This window comes from Lynx rufus, unplaced genomic scaffold (genome assembly GCF_022079265.1).
Source record: "Lynx rufus isolate CCGP_SWC_20201006 ecotype Redwood Valley unplaced genomic scaffold, mLynRuf1.p SCAF_15, whole genome shotgun sequence".
NCBI lineage: Eukaryota > Metazoa > Chordata > Mammalia > Carnivora > Felidae > Lynx > Lynx rufus.
Window position 1 is genome coordinate 44,572,787 of NW_025814829.1, and position 13,985 is coordinate 44,586,771.

Below are 13,985 nucleotides of genomic sequence, written 5' to 3' on the forward strand. Positions count from 1 at the left end.
CATGCCCGGGCTCAAACTGAATCCAGAGGAATCAGAATTTCTGCATTTGGGGACTGAGTCTCAGTTTTGCTAAAGCTCCCATGTGACCCTAACCTAGAGGCAGGGCCAAGAGCCAGAGTATTTGTGTTTGTGTCCTGGTGTCTCTCTGTTGCCCCTTTACTCATCTCACTGAGTGTAAGAGGAAGACTGGCCTCCTCCTCTTCTTCTCTGGACCCTGCTGAACTGCACACAGCCTGCCTGCTCTGCTTCTGGCCAGGACTTGAGATAAACAGTCCATGCTCTGCCCTTGTGGACAAGGCCTGCAGTCCTCCCATGCCACCTGCATCTGGACAGGTGGGCTTATATCATTGTGGAATGCATTCTTAGGAAACCCACTCCTACCCCAACCTAATACTGGATACTGGGAAGTTTTTTTCAATGCCAAATTTGACATTTATGTCTCCATTTGCCTGACAATATCCCATCAGTTAATTTAGAATTTAGGAAGGGAAGATACTTATTATCTCCTCCAAATCAACAGCATCTTCTTTTTCTTGCCTGGTGCCCAGGCCATATAGATGCTCAATAAATATTTGTTGAATGAATCCATTCCCGGTGTACTTCCAAGAACATCCATTCTCTAAATTTCAGTCTTACTTTCTCTCTGTCTCTTTCTTCTTCCACAAGCTACAGATGGTATAAATGCTGCAGTCCTTGTGAAGACTGAAAAAGCAGTCAGACAGATGTGTTGTTCATAGCTCCCTAGTCAGGCATAACTAAACATTTACATTTATTACCAATTAGAGGGGAAACAGACTGTAGTTTTATGCACTGTATGTGGCTGGATATATTTCTTTCTGGGATCTCACTAAAAACTTCAGAATGTATCATTGGATCTCACTCTCTTTCCAGCTCGAACCTCATTGAAAATGCCATTTAACTAGAGGTCTGTCAATGACAGCACAGATCGACACATCATTCTTCCAGCCACCCATGGAATGCCGTGGAGGTGGAAAAACAATGTCACAGAAGGGCAGCTGACTCGGTGTGATTGGGTTGAACCCACTCCACCGAGAGTCTATAGCGTGTTACAGAATTGATGGAGTTATGGTAGCCTTTGTTGAAGGCGATGCATGTAAAATTGTTGATGGTACACAGTATACAACACTGTGTGTGAGCGCATAGAATTCTGCTGTGTTTACAGCCCTTTTTCTACTTACGGCAAAATAGAATGAGTGAAAATAGTGCCAGCAGTGACTTTGGAGTTATTTCCACAGAGCATCAGACCCAACGCTGAAGAATTCCCTGCTTTTAGCTGAGTTCCACCTAATTTGCTATATATCTGCCATATAAAATACTGACCCAACCTCATCAGAAAATCACAGGAAAGCACTGACTGAGGTATAGAAAACGCAAGTTCTGATCTCAGCTCCTGTTAACTCAGCTTCTTGACCTGCAAAGTCAGATGACTGCCCCCAGGAACTTTCACTAAGGAAATAATGAGATTTAATTAAAGATTTAAATAAAGATTTCATCACATAGTTATTTATAATAGGGACAGTTTCAAAGCAACCTGAATGCCAACAGGGCAGGGACTACTTAATATATTATGGAAAAAACAGATGCCATTTAAAAATTGTGGTTTTACCATAATGAGGTATCACTCCACACCCACTGTAATGGATGGCTATCACAGAAAAAAAAAAAGGCTGGTGAGAATGTGGAGATATTGGAACCCTCGTGCATTGATGCTAGTAGAGATGTAAACTGATCAAAAAGCTATAGAAAACAATTTGGTACTTCCTTAAAAAGTTAAACATAGAATGACCATATGACTCTGTAGTTCCTCTCCTTGGTGTAGTCCCAAAAGGACCAAAAAACAGGTAGTCAAAGAAGTACACGTGCACACTTGTTTACAGCAGCACTACTCACAATAGCCAGAAGGTAGAAGCAGCCCAAATGCCCATTAATGGGTGAAGGGGTAAACCAGTTGTGGCATATACATACGGTAGAGTATTTTTGATCCATAAAGAAGAATGAAGTATTGATGAGCCCTGAAAACATTATGCTAAGGGAAGGAAGCCAGACACAAAAGGTCATGTATTGTACGACGTCCACGTGAAATATCCAGAGGAGGTGAATTAATAGAGACAGAAGATAGATTGGTAGTGTCCAGGCACTGGAGGAAGGGAAGAATGGGGGAAACCTCCTTAATGGGTCTGGGGTTTTATCTAGAAGTGACAAATGTGTTGGACCTAGATAGGGTGGTAGTCACACAGCATGAATGTACTAAAGGCCATTGAATTGTTCACTTTTAGATGGTTAATTTTATGTTATATGAATTTCATGTCAATAAATTAATTTTTTTTAACATTTATTTATTTTTGAGAGACAGAGGCAAGCATGAGCAGAGGAGGGGGAGAAAGAGAGGGAGACACAGAATCTGAAGCAGGCTCCAGGCTCTGAGCTGTTTGTTAGCAAAGAGCCCAACGCAGGGCTCAAAGTCATGAAATGAGAGACCATGACCTGAGCTGAAGTCGGACACTCAACTGACTGAGCCACCCAGGCACCCCAATTAATTGTGGTTTTTGAGGGATAGTTATTGACATGGGAAAATTCACATTATGTACATATTGTTAAAAACGAGTTAGAATCTCAATTTTGTAAGCTTAAAAGTGTATGTGTCCATGTATGCATATGTATATAGAAATGTGTGTGTGTGTGTATATATATGTATATATATATATATATATATACACATACATATGTTCACTGATATATACAAATATTTAAATATATATATATACATATACATATATATATATATATATATATATATATATAGCATCCTTCCCCCTCAGAAAAGAAATCCCGAACTTTGATAATTGAATTATAGATTATTATTTCATTTCCATACTCTTCTGTATATCCCTTAAAATGTGCAAATGCCAATTTTATAATGTGAGGGAAAGACAGTATTACTGAGGAAGAACTGGGTTACAAGGCTATTACTAAAGTCTTCTCCAACTCTACGGCTCTAGAGGTCTAAATGTATTACATTTACTTGATTGCCCATTAGATGTGCAGGAGAGGATAAGCCTTTTGGGTAGGCACCTAGGAAATGGTGATTTAAGGCAGGCAGGCAGGCAATACTGGAGCACTGAGACATTCAGTTTACATACGGTTGTGTAGGCAATCTGCGTGCACAACTTCAGTCCTGATCACGTTGTTCCTTAGTGACGCCACTAGAAGGACATACGTATCTGTTATCCAGCTCCAGAGCCCATTCTCTCTGATGGCTCCTTTAAGAATTATGGTAACATTCATGGCTCTCATGTGGACTGTTTTCATAATATGTGCATCTGAAAATAAAATAAATGTCCCCATCCTGCACAGCTACTCTAGCTGAATTCCTACTAGTAAAAGAAAATTGAGTCGCTTGACTCTTTTCTTATTTTTTAAAAATAACATACGTCATTGATATATTCCAATGGGTGGTATCTTAAAAATGATCATCTCTTGTTCCTCTTGTCACTCGCTGTGGAATCCTGAACTTCTTGCTATCCTCAATTCAACCTAACTCTTTTTCTTGCTGTTACTCAGTGTCAGTGTGACTTACCAAGAACACTGAGAGTTAAAAAGAAGAGTTGGAGGTAATGCTCACGCAGTCTGAACATTTTACTCCATCTTCACAGATTTTGTTTGTTTTTGGTTTTTACAATTTTATCATATTTAGTGATTCTCCCCAAATCGTAATTATCTTTGTGGGTTGAGGATCCTCTGTCTTCATCTTACTGCCATTGGTTCAGTAGGTATTAAAAGAAACTGGGTTATTAAAATATTTGTGCTAACTGCTAGGAATTTACCCAAGGGATATAGGAATGCTGATGCATAGGGGCACTTGTACCCCAATGTTTATAGCAGCACTCTCAACAATAGCCAAATTATGGAAAGAGCCTAAATGTCCATCAACCGACGAATGGATAAAGAAGATGTGGTTTATATATGCAGTGGAATACTACTGGCAATGAGAAAGAATGAAATCTGGCCATTTGTAGCAACATGGATGGAGCTGGAGGGTATTGTGCTAAGTGAAATAAGTCAGGCAGAGAAAGACAGATACCATATGTTTTCACTCATATGTGGATTCTGAGAAACTCAACAGAAGACCAGAGGGGAGGGGATGGGGGGGGGGGAAAGTTACAGAGAGGGAAGGAGGCCAATCATAGAGACTTTTAAATACTGAGAACAAATGGAGGGTTGATGGGGGGTTGGGGAAGGGGAAAGTGGGTGATGGGCATTGAGGAGGGTACCTGTTTAGATGAGCACTGGGTGTTGTATGGAAACCAATTTGACAATAAATTTCATTAAAAAATATAAATAAAATGAAATAAAATAAAATATTTGTGCTAAGATGATACTAGGAGATTTATTTCTGCTGGTAGAAAAGTCCTTCTATGGAAGGAACATGTACTTGGGCCTATGAGGAGAACGGTAAAGCCTTTAGTGTTTCCAACAGAGAGAAGATTCATGAAGAAAATGAATTCAGGTGCTGTTTCAGAAGGAGTGTGAGTCAAAATGCATCAAGTAATTCATAACACAAGAAGATGCGAAAGGTTGAGCGCATGTTCACAAAATCCTGAAAACACAGATGCTGAAGAGTCATTGACTATTCTCGTATCCACAAAAAAGGAGTTTCGGGGAAGTTTTGTCAACAGAATCTAGGGATGTGACCAAGCTGAGATTTGAGAGGATGGGAGGTGAATCATTTTGAGCTCTACACTGCTTTTTTTTTTTTAATTTTTTAATTTTTTTTTTAAATTTATTTTTGAGAGACAGAGTGTGAGCAGAGGGGGAGACAGAATCCCAATCAGGCTCCAGGCTCTGAGCTGTCAGCACAGAGCCTGACTCAGGGCCTGTACTCGTGAACTGCGAGATCATGACCTGAGCTGAAGTCAGACGCTCAACCGACTGAGCTACCCAGGCATCCCAGCACTGCTTCCATAAAACGAGACAGAACAGAGTTGGATTCCTCAGTCACCAAGAAGGCTGAGACATCGCTCTAAATTCTACCTGGAGAAAATCCTGAAAGAAGAAGGGAGGAGTGGTTAAACACCTGACATGTGTCAGCTTCATGTGTGCCAAACCCAAATGAATAATGGGACTCATTACTTATCATTATAGACTTTTATAGAGCTGTATCTCAAAGAACATCCACATCAGGCAATGGTGTAAGCCTTCTAAATGTCTGAGGGTGTGCGTGCTGTTCTGAAAGTTTTTGGGGGGAACATGCTTGTGGATAAAGGAAAGTCTGGGGATTTTAGAAGAGACTACATTCCTACCTAAGTCCTCCTCTGCTTTTTCGGTTGAATGGTAAGCTGTGAGCCCTCAATTGATAACCTGACACACTGATTACTGTTTTCCTAGCTCTTTCTTTGAAAGGACACTAATCCAGCCGCAGGGGAAATGAATAGCACTGGGATTAACCAACAAAAGATATTCCCTCCCCTTACCTTGACCTAGATCTTCAGAGGAGGTCACATTTATCAAGAGGATGCTATGGTATCCTAGCTAGCCAAGCCAAGTCATTCGCAGGGCTTGCCTGACCCACTCTGGAGCTCTTTGGTTTCACTTAACATGCACACTGGGCTCACTCCATGGATTCCCTGCCCTAAGACAACACTTCACAGTTGTCTACATTAAATTGTACTGTGTTCTCCACCCTCAAGTCACTCTGGGGAAAAAAAAAAAAGTTTTAAGGTCCCTCTGCATCCAGCACGTGGGACCCAATTAGTTGCTCTGTCTGCAGGTTTAGTTGATCAAGAGGAAGATCTGATACTTCAGAGTGGATACGCTTCTCTAGCATCATCACCGTGTGGAGATTTTGTGAGCTGCTGTGCTGTAAGAGTGGCATATCTTGTGCTTTAAGCAGCATGAAAATCGGTCCCTGTTGTCACTTGCAGCACCGCAGATGTATGCTTCTCCTGTTGCACTACTCAGGGAGCCTTCACTTGATACCTGGGAACTCATTATTAAGGTGAAGAGACAGGAAGCAATGTCAGGCATGACAGCTTTGAATGGACATCATCTCAATGCTAACAAAAACCTCTCACTTCCCAGGATTTCTCTGTGGTAGTAACACCAGGATATATTCCTCCCATGGTGCTGTCTTTACACTTCAAAGAATTAGTTGAGGGCAAAGAACAAGAGAAATATGAGATTTGCTTTCCCCCAAAGTGTCTTGATTTTAGAAAATGAATTGGGCTGCCCCCTCACATAGGAACAGCATGCTCTGTTTTTCTAGCAGTCAGGATGGGTTTATGTAGAACCAAACACACATATTCTCCTGATCTCCCTTGTGGCCAATGCTCTAAGACAGCTGGTTGGAATTAGAATCCGAGTTTGTTACCATCAGAAGAAACAGAGCTGCCGTGCCCAGCATTATGCAGAATTAAGATCCACGCTGGGAAGTCCGGAGTCGCCCTAGAGAACCAGAAAGACGTTGGGTTCATTTAATGATCCAAAAACAAGGTCAAATGGAGGGAGGGCACTGAGGGATAATGAGACAAACCAAATCGGTCTGTGGAGGTAAGAGGAGCAAGAACAAAAGGGGAGCAAAGAGCTGGGACTCTAGGAGACAGGACCTAGGGAGATCCCAGTGCCTCTACCCCACAGCATCTCCTTGGCCCGGGGCTGTCTTTGATGGGCTGGGTACAATTTAGCTACTGATAACTTTTCTACTTCAGACATGGTGGTGAACGCCAGAAGGGTTAGGGGGTTGATAGAAGTAGTCAGCGTGGGGGCCTGACCACCAGATTTCTGACTCTCAGTCTGTGCCCTTACGCAGGGCTGATGGCCACAAGGAGTTGGGGAAGGAGGCCCAAGCAGAGCTTTTCCTCTGGGAAAAGAGGCCAAGGGAGAAAGCCTGGACACATTGTCTCCACTGTGCAGCAGAAGCTGAGGGCCTCCCCTCTTATCTTCCTCCCCCAGTGCCCGCCTTTCTTCTCTCCTCTGCTCTCTCTCTGTCTCTGCCCTCTCCTCCCCACCCCCTACCCTTGTTCTTTCTATTCCTAGCCCCACTTCCCCCAGCTCTAAACTTATCTTTGGATTTTAGTTTTATCATAACCTTGCATCTTTTAACTTCCACATGTTAATCTCTCACCTTGATAGCTCTGAGCTTCCCTTTGTTTTCTCACCGGTTTGCCCGGCCTTATTTTTCAACTCTTAATCATGTGAAATCTTTAGCCTAACGTTCAACTCTTTCCTTTGTCTTACTGCTTTCACTTGTCTCTAACTCATTTTAAAGTTTCTGGTCTTTTATTTTCTAGTCTGTATTTTATCTGTTTTCTAAATGCCCTTTGCTCTCTTTTCTCCCTTTTTTTTTCATTCTCCTTTTTTGTTTTGGTTTGGTTTTTGTTTTAATTCTCATCTCATGGTTTGCCATGTTCTGTAATGACTCTGTGACATACCAGCCCCGTGGTAAGCACAGTATCAAGAGCCCACATTCCTGAAAGGGAGACAAGAAAGCTGTCCTACTCCTGCCTCTTGCCAGGAGTCAGTCAGTGTCTCTCTCTCTCTCTCTCTCTCTCTCTCTCTCTCTCTCTCTCTCTCTATATATATATATATATATATATCTTTCCCATTTCTCTCAATAGATTTCCTAGTTTAGCTGAAGATGACTTTGCGAAGAATCTTGCCTTAGGAGACTTATGGGTAGAATCTCCTAAGAGCCAAAATCCTACTGTTCAGATAGCATGTTTTACTTGCTGAGTATTAGTTATTTGCAGCTCACACTATCCAGGCATTTTCAGAAAAGTCATGCGTTTTAAAATCTATGTTCTCCAAGGTTTGTGTCATCGGCATGTGAGTAAATCATCTGAATGCTTTGCCCTGGGTGGTTGGGAGTCTTGTCTCCCGGGCAGTGCTTCCGGCCCGACTTGGTAAAGAGCCAGGTAGGGCTGAGTGGGGAGAAAAAGGGTGGGATTCTGATACCTTCCTGACATCTCTTTACTCCTCACTGGGCTGTTTGCCCGCATCGGGGGTGATCACAGAGGAGGTGCCTACCTGAATGTGAACACCCCACCCTACCTTGTTTCCCGCATCATGAGAACAAGAAGTCCATAGCAGGGGTGATTCTGAACAAGGTTTCTAAGTGACCGGACAACTGAGGCTCTCCAGAAAATCTTCAACCATGGCTCCTCTTACTTGCCAATATTTCTAGACTTCCCAGCTCTCACCACCTCATGACAGAAGAAGACTGGGGTGTGGGGGAGTCTCATTTTTTCTAAACTCTCTGAGGAAGAAAGGATGACAGTACTCCCCATCAGATGCATGTTACAACCACCTTTTTGTCAACTAAGCCACGTGGGCTGGTGAGATACCTCACTTGAGGGCTAGTGCTTTTCCTCAGAATTGGAGAGCTCCAATACATCAAAATAGGGTTTTCTAAAGCAACAGCCAGTAGGTATTGAATGACTGCTATAGACAGGTCTTAGTTTTAGATGCCAAGAGAGTGACATGGTATATAAGTTTTAATCCGTATTCAGGGGCCTTATGATTTAGTTGGTGATACAAAGAAATACGCCTAAAATAGTTATGTGGCTTACAAGGTGCTCACATCTGTAGACACTTCCCTCCTTCCTCCTACATCTTGCCTGAGACCTACTCATCCATAGGTCAAACTTCCAGGTTACTTTCTTGAGGAAATCTGCCTTTTCTGAGTTAGGTAATTCTCTTATCGACATTCACCAAAGCCTTCTCTGACCTTTATCACTCTGTGATTTCCTACATTTCTGCTTGTTTTGTCACTAGACAGTAAGCTCTTTAAGAGCAGAGACTGATTGGCACACTGTTTTATTACCAGCATAGAGAGATGCTCAACAAGTATTTGCAAATGAATGAATGAATCAACAGGAAGAGGTAGCATATGTTACATGAGGAAAGCATAGAAGAAACAGCATATTTTGAATTTAGAAGGGGATGGAGAAAGTGATTCCCTGAGGTACTTGGTAAAATTGTGTTGCCAGTGCAGTATGAGTGATCTGGCAATTTTTGTGACCCTGGGCATCTGGTTGCATATTTAGTCACTTCTCATCTGGTGTCATGTTAAGTTAGAGAGTCCCTTGATCACTAGGAAGGTGATGTGGGTTGATTAACATTCCTCTGGAAGAGGTAGCACTGTGATTCTAACTGAGTCTACTTCCAAATGTGTGTGTGTGTGTGTGTGTGTGTGTGTGTGTGTGTGTGTGACAGTAACAACTGAGCCAGATGACCTCTTTCAGCCAGCCTCTGTCACTAGTATTTCCTGAAAGCCACTGTATGTAGCAGTCTGTGGTGTGATAGAAAGGACCTAATTACCACAACCCTCTCTCCAGCTTATGTTCTGGGAGGGCTTGGGCATACATAAAAAAAATATGTACAGAAATACCTCTGAGCATAAGTGACACACTCAGAGAAACCTTCATAAACAAGCACAGTGCAAAAAGGACTCAGACATGAAAATAACCAGTCGGCAGCTGGCTCAAGCCGAATAAATAAATCACATGGAAGGTGGGGAGAGAAATGCCTGCAGATGTAAGGACCTTGGAAGCCACGTAACTATTTTCTGCATATTTCTTGTATCACCAACTATATCATAAGGTCCCCAAAGGCAGAGACTAAAACACACACCATGTAGCTTTCTTGGCACTTAATGCTAAGAGCTGTCTACAACAGACATTCTGTACTAATTGGCTGCTGCTGAAGAGAATCCCATTTTGAAAGAGACCACGTGGAAGAAGATACGGTGAGGGTGTCTGGCAGGGCCCCTCCTCCTGGGCACAGTTCTAAATGGGAAAAGAGCCTGGTTTGCTGAAGGAGACCAGAGCGGGTGGTTGTGTGGGGATAATGGCAAGTATATTGTGCAAAGTACAAAGGGGTAGTGGGAGTATGTGTGTGGGGTTGGTAGGTGAGGGGATTCCTGCTGACTGGCTAAGGAAAAGTGGGTGGGGACCGTGAACAAGGGACAGCTGCTGATGGACAAGAAGGGAGAAGAAGGTTAATATCATGAATGAGCACCCTCCTGGAGGTGCTGCTTCTCTCAAGTGTCATGGAATCTGTTCCATGGAATCTGTGCATGGAAGGAAGGCTTGGCTAGGGATTTGTGAGCTTGTGTGTCACAACTGAGAGGGGAATCTGGGAGGGTGGTTATGTCATAGGGTTTGTTATGATTCTTCTAGTTTAATAAATTTGTACCGAGGATCTAGTGGGGGCTTGGTAGATAGTGATAACGGAAGTCATCCCAGCCTCCAACCAAGAGGCTCTGTGAGAGTGGGAAGGGCTGTGTTAAGAGGTTCAAACCTCATGAAGGGGGCTTTTAGGAAAAGAAGCAACCGGAGGCTTTTGAAGTGTCTGAGATGGGTTCACATGGTGCTTGAGAAAGATGACTTAACATCAGAGCCCAGATGGGAGGTGGGGAGTAGGACTGGAGCTGGGAGGCTGGCCACGCGTTGCCACAGCTTCAGGAAGGAGATGTAGCATCTGGCCTTGAGTGAGGGTAGAGACGAGAAGTGACTGCAGGAATGTGTCCAGTTCTGTTTTGATGTGGTGACACGGAATGATGAGAACAAAGAAGGGAGAAAGGCAGCCACTTAGTTTCCGTCTTTATGAGACTAATCTGCTCAGGGGGGCTTCTCAGAGCTGCTTTGTGGAGGGAGCACAGGTCAGGAGTCTGCTAGACTAGACTAGCTCTAGTCCTGCCTGTTGGACCTTGGGAGAAATTATTTTATGTCAACTTTGCCTTATTTATCTTCAGATTAGGACATTTCAGCCTTAAAAGGCCTATGATTTACAATAGTACTTCGGTGGGAAATGTATGTAATGGGTGACATAAATTAATGGTATGCTAAATTATGCTATTGATGGCAATAATGACTGGGACTCGTATCTGATTTACACTTTACAAAGCATTTTTGCATGCATTATTTAATTTCAACCTTACCACAACCAGTGAGGTAAATATAATTATTTCATTCATATTTTATAAGTGAAGAAACAGAGATCTGGAGCCTTGTCCTAAGGCCATAAGGATAGTAAGTGGCTGAGCCAAGATCCAACCGCCTCCCAAATCACAGCCTACTGTACTCTGTGGGAACTTAGAATTATCATTTATTTATTTAACATTAGCTGTGAATTCTTGCCGCATGGAAACTAGCATTAGATATCATTGTTGTTGCTATTGTCATCAGGACATTTTTGATTCACTGATTCACCCATCTACTCACTTATCATAGGTTTACTGATCACCTACTATGTGCCAGGCACAGAGCTAAGCACTGGGATACAGAGAAGAATAGAGCACGGTCTCTGCTCAGGAGGACCCAGTCCAAGGAAGGAGTTAGGTTGCCAGGGTAAATCAAAAAATATTCACAATATAGCATGCTAGGTCCTTATCTGTGGAGCACGTGTAGAGGGTGTGTGTGGAGGTCTGTTTCACAGAGGCACCACCTCCTTCCGCTCACAGACCAAATCTCTAGCAAGTGGCTCAAGAGGCCTTCCTTGGTCAAGCCTCCTCTGACTTCAGGTCACCATACTATGCTTTTCTCAGAATCGTGCCACACCTGCTACCACCATTTGGTCTGTGGTATCTTAACAGTTCATTTTCTGTTCCTTTATTCCTGGTTTCCTCTGTGTTTCCCTTCCATCTTCTGTAAAAGGCTCTGTGGTATACACGATCGTTTTTGCAGGTAAGTACTCTAGGTAACATTTGCTATTCATTCATAGCACCAGGGCTGAACATGGTAGGCAACCAATAAACATTTGTTTGATTGATGAAGATTCCCAGTTTGAGAATGCACAGAGCAGAAAGGTGCCAAAATGAATCCCCTAAAAGGGCAGGAGAACGAGGTCTAGTGCGGTTGCACCGCTGTCCAGGAGCATTTTAATGTGACGACTGTAGTCCACAAGCCCATCGGGGACCCCCTTCAGTCCATGTGTCAGGGGCTTAAACAACTACATTCTGAGCATGCAGCCTCACCGGGATAGGGAGGGAAGAGACTTTGGCCCTTTAAAGTCAGTTTTGTGAAATAGATCGCGATCCAGCAGGGACGATGTTAAGAAGCAATTAAAAAAAATGATTGTCGTTATTTTTACCTGCATCCTGTTTCTGGCTGTGCCGCTATCTTGTGAAGGGGTCTTGGCACATATGCGGTTTTTGAGTGCCAGTTTTCCCATCTGTAAAATAATCCCTGTCCTTGATCCTCAGCTCACAGAGGTGTTTGGAAGCCCAGGGAGGTAATGTCTGTGCTGTGCTCGCAGGATCCTGGACAAAAGGCATTGTATAAATAAAGGCGATCACTCCTATTATAGCGTACACAGTGGTTCAGAAGTGTGTTTAATGCCTTGTCCCCTTTCCTTCTGTTTCCTTGCCCTAATGTCTCCCCTCTGCTTGTACCCAGGAGCACAACTGTTCTGATCTAGCTGCAGTCAGATTAATTGAACAGGAGCCTTTGAAATCCCACCTAGTTTACTCAGCCTGCTTATCTTTCAAGGCTTTTGCAAGTTCTTCTCTTTATTGAGAAAGGGAAAAAGGAAAAAGACATCACTTGGAATGACAACTGCTTGGTTCCTTTATCAGGTCAGCTTTTTTCCTGAAAGGTCCCCCTGCCCCTCAAGTGATCTCATCCCAAACTCCCCCCAACCCTGTGATGGCTGGATGCAGGAATCTCTGGTTGGGTTGCCTTGGCAACAACTTCTGTTTGTTGCAGGTTCCGGTTAGTGTTGGGTCCTCATCATTGTTTTTCCCTCTGCTTCATGATACAAGAGGGACAATCAACTCTGTGAATTAGGTAAAACAAAGGAAACAGTCCAAAGAGTGATAGGAGAGAAAGGGAAGAGAAGGCAGAGAAAACCCCTAGAGGGGTCACTGTTGGGTCTTTAGAACCTACCAGGTAGTTATACATTGAATGAAGACAAAAACAAAAAGCCAGGAAGCAATTTATCTAGAATGATTTGAAGGCAGGTATGTGGAGATTTTGATGTGATAGTCTAATTCCAATGAGAATTATAAGAACAGGGGACTTCCTAAGCGGAGCTGAATCTCTTCCAGGTAGACTGAAGAACCACACTTGATACATGTTCTCGCCCTCAATGAACTTAGACTTTGGGAATCCACTGACATTTACTGAGGGCCTGCTCAGAGCTGGGCTCTATGGCTAACAATACAATTTGGCGAAAACCTTCCCTAGTGTCCATATAGCACACATGTCCTTCAAGCACAAACACTTTTCAAGTGGTTTTGCTGAATGTCAGCTTGTTATTTGTTTCTGTCTTTATAGCATTTCTTCATTTGGAAGACGTGGCATATGTGTACAAGAAAAGACAAGTTCAAGACCCATGAGTTTGAGAGGGGAGAGCATTCTGACCCACCTCAACTGCTATTCTTCGAAAACCTACACACGTAAGTAAGCAGCTATTTATTCTTTATGTTGATGCCAAGTACAACTCTTACATCGCAGTAAGAGCAAGGTGGATTGAGTAGGAATGAATTAGTTTTTTTTTAAATTTTTTTTTAACATTTATTTATTTTTGAGACAGAGAGAGACAGAGCATGAATGGGGGAGGGTCAGAGAGAGGGAGACACAGAATCGGAAACAGGCTCCAGGCTCTGAGCCGTCAGCCCAGAGCCCGACGCGGGGCTCGAACTCACGGACCGCGAGATCATGACCTGAGCCGAAGTCGGACGCCCAACCGACTGAGCCCCCCAGGCGTCCCAGGAATGAATTAGTTTGAATGCCAACTACAGGTGTAAACAATGTATACACTTCTCATCTTTTTATTCGTTCGCTCACCGAAGACTAGTTATTCGCCAGGCACGGTCACAGGCACTGGAAGTACAGGAGTGAGGAAAGCAGTAGGACGTCTCTGCCTTCAGAGACGCCGTGCCCTCTCTTGTCCCCACATCAATGCCGGTGCTCGCCAAGTGCTCCTGCATTAGCAGAAAGATTAAATGGAGGATCTAGAGTGGCCAC

The 13,985-nt window shown here is 43.3% G+C and overlaps 1 long non-coding RNA gene across 1 annotated transcript in view; it reads left to right on the plus strand.

The window, feature by feature from the left end:
- LOC124510188 (uncharacterized) overlaps nt 1–13,409 on the plus strand; it is a 274,118-nt gene extending 260,709 nt beyond the window's left edge. The window contains exon 6 of the long non-coding RNA XR_006961639.1: nt 13,293–13,409. This is a non-coding gene — a long non-coding RNA (uncharacterized LOC124510188). The remainder of the gene's footprint in view (nt 1–13,292) is intronic.
- Nucleotides 13,410–13,985: the final 576 nt, after the last annotated feature.